Source organism: Chiloscyllium punctatum, chromosome 23 (assembly GCF_047496795.1).
Source record: "Chiloscyllium punctatum isolate Juve2018m chromosome 23, sChiPun1.3, whole genome shotgun sequence".
NCBI classification, from domain to species: domain Eukaryota; kingdom Metazoa; phylum Chordata; class Chondrichthyes; order Orectolobiformes; family Hemiscylliidae; genus Chiloscyllium; species Chiloscyllium punctatum.
In genome coordinates, this window is record NC_092761.1 from 41,077,009 (window position 1) to 41,083,400 (window position 6,392).

Genomic DNA, 6,392 nt, shown 5'->3' on the forward strand with positions numbered 1-6,392 from the left:
TCCATGTATACAGACTGGGCCCCAAGAATTGATCAATTTGTTCAGACAACCCTACCGGATCCTCAACCAGGACCTTCATCTCCTTTTTAAATGTTCTGACCTCCCCACTGGTGAGGGGGCACTTACAAACCCAATCTCTTTGTCCCCTACTGGTACCTCCTGAAGGGGATAACTCTTTACGTTCTTCCCCTTTTTTTTGTTTTCCTCCCCTAGGCTTTGGTTTAGATACTCCGGAGGCCTCCTCAACATCTACTTTATCTTCCTTTTCTTTCGTTGAGGATTGAGGGTCTGGGACAACATCCCTGTCAACCGCCCCTTCTTCCTCCCCTTGTGGGTCATCTGTTCCCTGTCCCCATCTATCTGTCTCTCCTCCTACTCCTCCACTTCCACCTAATTTGGTCCGGGGAGGGGGGGGGGGTGAAGCAGCCAAGAGGATCCCTTGTCTTTACTACCATCATTCCCAAACTGCCCTTCCAACAAGACGCATAGTCTGCCTCCTCTTGACTAAAAGGTTGTTTTTCATTCACATACAGATCTAAATACTGACAGACCCAATCCTCGTCCGAGCTGTACTTTGGCCAGAAGACAGCCGGACGAAGGATTGTTTCTTTGGTCCATTCTAAACAACAATATTTCATCATTTTCTTTTTATCTTTTTCCCTTGTACAAGTGTTACTTGTCCATTTCCTCAACATCCTCCCCAATGGAGTTTCTTGAGGAATGTTACCAGGGACCTTTTCTTCCTTTACTTCGTCACAGTTTGACTTACTCTGCCTACCCCCCATTTCTCAGGACCCTCGCCAGTCCCTCAGCGATTAAATACCCCTTTTCCTGGCCACCAAGGCAATACTTAAAAGTCAGTTTTCTTACCTTGGTCTGTGCACAGAGGTGCCTGGCCCCTTTTTGCTGTATTTTCTATCGACCTCCTTTCACTGTCTGATTCAGATGTCTCTCTTGTGGGATTCGTACCAGACACCCAAGGGAGCGGACCAAACTGGGACACGAGACCGCTCCTCAATCGGGAACGGGACGCATCTTCCCAGTGTCCAGGGCCAGCCACTCCCCCGGCGATGGAAGAATATCCCGGACAGGCCCCCAATTGTGGGAAATAGAACCCACTCACTTCAATAATTTCAGTCCGAGACAAGATCTGAAGCAGCAGTATCGTTTATTATAGCGTGGTGCCTCTAAGATATGCATACCGAGCTTAATGAGTACACAACTTATATACAATTCAATTCTCTTTCCCTCCTCCCACTATTCTAAACCCGGCGCCCATTACTGTTGTTTATCTCTTGCCTTATCCGGCCTCGTACATAACAAAGTATAAGTCTTGCTTGGCCATTTCACCACATCCTGCTGTGGTCCATTGTTAGCGTATCCTCTTCCACTACCATCTGCTTCCTTGCATTGTTAAAGTAACATTTCCTCCCGTTCTTTATCCACACTGAGCCTTATGAACTCTTGATTGTGGTTTTTTTTATGTTTTTGCAGAAGTGGGAAACAGATGCTTATAACTGTTTGTACAATATTAACCTACACCCCCCCCCCCCTTCCTCTTTCATGACTCAACCTTGTGATTTTTACAGATAACAACATTTATAATGACTCCTCACACTCTGATCCACCAGACACCACATGAAATGGTGTCAGACCCAAACAGGTGAATGGTCACATTGACGGGACTGAGTGTGGAAGGTTCTTGTCCCAATGGAACAGGGATCACCATAAGATGGAACATCATGATGAAGGGATTCCCTCCCAAAGTCTGCTCCACCTTTCAGTCAGACCATGTCTGATCTGATCATTCTCAACCCAACTTTCCTTCCCCGATCCCCATAAGACCCTGTTTCTCCAGGGATCCACCTCCTGGGGGCGGTGCCCAAGCGGGGCAGCGATCCCTATTGGCCAGCACCATTGGATCGACAGAGCCCTTACCCAATCGGAGCTGGGGGCTGAGCTGTGTCCCGCCCTGAGGTGTCTCGAGGCGGTGCCGTTGAACCGACACTGCGCGAGGAAAGGGAAGGGGCTTGCGCATGCGTAGCATTTCAAACCGGGAGCCGCGGGAAGGCGGTTGGTTCGTCTTCTCTTCTCCGGGGGTTTCGGCTGCGCTGGACTCAGGAGGTTGGTTTTAAACCAACATCTTTCCCGAGACGGCGTGAAGATCAACAAACTGTTAATGTTGAGTTATAGAGTCTGGGGGAGGTAACACCAAACAGCTGTAAACACACAGCAGCATCCTCCGAGGAGCTGGGAAATCCTGAGGGTGGCCTTTTGCCCGAAATGTTCCTTTCCGTGATCCGCGGATGGTGCCTGAGCTGCTGGGCGTTTCCAGCGCCATCCTGATCCTTCCTCACACCTGCCTTTGGCCCCACCCTTCTCTGCTGTCCGGACTCCCGATTGGCCGACACCACGGCGATCGACAATCTAAGTGACCAATCGGAGGCGGGGAGAGTGTTAACTCCCGCCCTGAAGGCTTGAGGCGCCGCCGTTGAACTGAGTCTGCGCGGAGGTGAACTGCACACGCGCAGTGTTTAAACCCGGAAGTTTCCTCCGGGTGCTCCGGTTTCCTCCCACAGTCCAAAAAGATGTGCAGGTCAGGTGAATTGGCCATGCTAAATTGCCCGTAGTGTTAGGTAAAGGGTAAATGTAGTGGTATGGGTGGGTTGCGCTTCGGCGGGGCGGTGTGGACTTGTTGGGCCGAAGGGCCTGTTTCCACACTGTAAGTAATCTAATCTAATCTAGTGGTATCTTTTCCTCTACGTGGCTTAACCCACAATGGACAGTTAGATTGCAGTGGTTCAAGAAGCTCATCCACACCTTTTGAATTTGGCAACTAGGAATGAGCAATAAATGCTGGCCCAGCCAGCGATGCCCGATTCCCATGACTGAAAAAACCAGAGACAAACTCAATTGGGAATTGTAATTTATTGCTCTTGATGTCATGGAAGGCACTGCTTGAGTTCTGATGGGATGGTCTGAGGCTTCTCATTGTCATCTATGTCATTCAGGGCCTGGGAACATTCCACCTGCTTCTTGTCGTCAGTTCAGTTTACTGGAACAGAAAGTCCCTTATTTTACGGTTATATCTGTGTCAGAAATACTGTTATTAATAAACTGTGGTTCTTGTTTTTTTCTATCTACCCCCCCCCCCCCCCCCCCCAGGCTACGTGCTGCTTCCTTCTCAGAACTTTGCTGAGAAACCTGCCCTCGCTCTCAGTACAAACCAGTCACTGATGGTTGAGTGAGATGGACAACTCCAACAATCCTGTCCCCTCAGTGCTCCACCGTGTACAAACTGAAGCGTCTGCAATGGATCAAGTGAGGTGCTTCAGTTTTAGAAATACAATACAGATTTGTTTCTATATTTATTATTGAACACTAACCCCACTCTGCCTGTTATTTACACAGTGTTTCCACCTTTTTAGTTTCTGTTTAATCTTCAATGTGATTCTGATTGTGGGGAAATGAATTCACTCCAAATGGGGAAAGAAGAGAGTCGTGAAGTCGTTCCGATCCAGACTGAGGGGGCCTGTGTGAACCTTGGAAGTTATAAGTATCACTGCTGTCATAATGTTTTTGCTGATTCTGCACCCACCCCGACTTCTTTCAACCGTCTGTGCTGAAGGTTGAAATTTTATTGAAGATTTTCCAGTCTCCACTCGAGCTAAGTGAGGGTCATCTCTCATTGTGAGGTCAGAGACCCAGACACTCAGAGACATGGCCTCACAGTGTGGTTTCTACAGGATATCTCTTCCTCAATGTTTCCTGCTGGGGACATGCACAGGCATGAAGGAGCCAGAATGGGACTCTGTCTCGGCTGCAATGGAACATTAACAATTACACTCGATATTCGTAGGCCTGTGGAGTACGTTACTCCAGGTTCCTGCTCACTACCGTACCCAGTAAGCCTGCTGGAAGGTGAATCTGTGTCGGAGTGTAAGGCGACTGTGCCTTTCAGCTGAGAGGGAATCCTCTGCCAATAACATCCACCCTCTGGATTCACCCAGTGACAGCTCTGTTTTGGATATTCCTGGGTTTGTCTTTTCCTGGAGTCGAGCTCCACAATCGAGCAGCTCCAGGGAGAGAGGAATAAAGGACAAGCTTGTGAATGGAACAGTGAGCACAAAACCTCGGGTTCCTGGGTAACTGCACAAACCAATGTGTCCACAGGAGTAAGTTGCAGGACTCTGCTGGGAGCTATTTCTCACCGAGTGACAGAACTTTCCTACACTTTGTTAGAATGATCTCCTCACTGTGTTGCATTATATTGAATTATTTCCAGTATTGCTTTTTCGTTTGAAGAGAATAATCTATCAGTGATAGTATAGTGACTGGAAATGGCAGAATAGAAGCATGTATGAGAACCAAATATTAAAACAAAACCTTCTGATCACACATTCTGTAGAAAGATTGTCCCATTTCTTTCTCTGTCACGCCATGTGCTGATTCTGATAGTGGAACTGGTGTAAAAGACGGCATGCCAGTGACACTCAGACAACAATACAGAATAAAAACTGAAAGAACTGTGGATGCTGTAAATCAGAAAGATAAAATAGAAATTGTTGGAAAAGCACAGCAGGTCTGGCAGCATCTGTGGAGGGAAATCCCTTCTGATGACGGATCACTTTACCCGAAATGTTATCTCTGATTTCTATCAACAAATGCTGCCAGACCTGCTGAGCTTTCCAGCAATTTTTTGTTTTGTTTCTGAAAATGATGCAGGCTCACTGAGCCTTCACTGGTGATGATGGCTTTTCCTGGAGCATTGTTTTATTTTCAGGGATTCAGAGCTTGTTTGACATTTGTTGTCTTGACTCATTCACAGGTGCAACAGATGTCGGGTTGGCTGGCCAGGCTAGAATTTTTGTTCAACCCTAATTGCATAGAGGGCAATTAAGAGTGAACCACATTGCTGTGGGTCTGAAATCACATGCAGGTTAGATGAGGTAAGGATGACAATTTCCTTCCCTGAATATCAGTGAAACTGATGTGTGTTTTTTTTATCTAATGAGTAATAATGGTTTCATGGTCATCATTAAACTCTTCATTCCAGGATTTTACTGAATTCCGATTCCACCATCTGCCATGTCAGGATCTGAACCCAGTTTCCAGAACATTCCCTGGGTCACTGGATTCCTGGCCAGTCATGTCCATATCCGTGAATAAAAACAAATCACCTTGCGCATGGTGATCCATGTAAGTATCAAGAACACAGGAGGGACAATGAAAGGGATTCTGCTGAGGGAACCTGGCCATCTAAGGATTAAATTAAAACACAAGATGACAATTTGAACAGACTCTGCACTGCTCCGATGAAATTGTCAATGTGGAAATCGGACTATAGTTTGGCATCTGAAGCTGAATAATAGATGTAGGACAAATGAGTTTTGATTCATGGGCTACGGACACCCTGGGTGAAAGAGACTGATGAACTGTTGGACAGTCTTCAACTTCACTGAACATAACTAACTCTTTGTAATTCTCTTCCACAGAGAGCAGCAGATGCTGAGTCATTATCGAGAATCAAGGTTGAGTTTGACAGAATTTGGATCTACAAGGGAATAAATGTTTGTGGGAGTGGAGATGGAGTCAGCTGGAATGTGGAGAAGATCAATCTGCTTTCATGGGGAGGTTTAATTGTCCCCATGATGCCCTGCTGCTTGTGGTTAGGTGACATGGGAGGCTATGAGCTGGCTCAGTGCTATTGTGACAATTGACATTTTGTTACATGATTGTTGCAAGACTGGTTATGACATCCCCTGAAATTAAACTTGTTAGATACTCCCTTCAATAATCGTAATGACACTAGAGGCTTTTTTCCCACTCCAAGCACTCCCACTACAGTCCAAACTTCCAACCATCGTTTGTTTAAGGGAGTAGACCACAGAGTACTCACCCCACCCTCCTCTAAATGCTTTTTAACTTCGAGCTTTTAAAGATGCACTTAACCAGCACAATCTTACAAAATTTACTGCTCTCCTCTCAAGCTGCTTTAAGTCGAAATCAACACTATCCTCATGTACCACATCCTCACAATCTGTTTCAGTGATACTGACCTGCAGAATACTCCTTCCAGTCTGCTCAGTGATACTGACTTGCTGCACACTCAGAAACATAGAAAATAGCTGCAGATGTTGGCCATTCGAGGCAGCACCATCGTTCAAGAAGATGATGGCTGATCATTCAATTTCAGTATCCACTCCTGCTTCCTCTCCATACCCCCTTGATCCCTTTAGCCTGAAGACCCATTTGCAGCTCCCTGAATATACATCTAATGACCTGGTCCCAACAGCTCTCTGTGGTAGACATTCCATAGGTTCAATGGCTGTCCCCATTCTTCGAAATTCCAGTGAGTACAAACCCAATTGATCCAGTCTTTCTTCATATGT

The 6,392-nt window shown here is 46.4% G+C and overlaps 1 long non-coding RNA gene across 1 annotated transcript; it reads left to right on the forward strand.

Annotated features, from left to right (window-relative positions):
- The first annotated feature begins 2,027 nt into the window (after positions 1-2,027).
- Positions 2,028-5,972, forward strand: LOC140494055 (uncharacterized). Its single transcript, XR_011963888.1, has 5 exons — positions 2,028-2,596; positions 3,166-3,321; positions 3,412-4,175; positions 4,829-4,949; positions 5,496-5,972. It is a non-coding gene; the product is annotated as an uncharacterized lncRNA (long non-coding RNA).
- Positions 5,973-6,392: the final 420 nt, after the last annotated feature.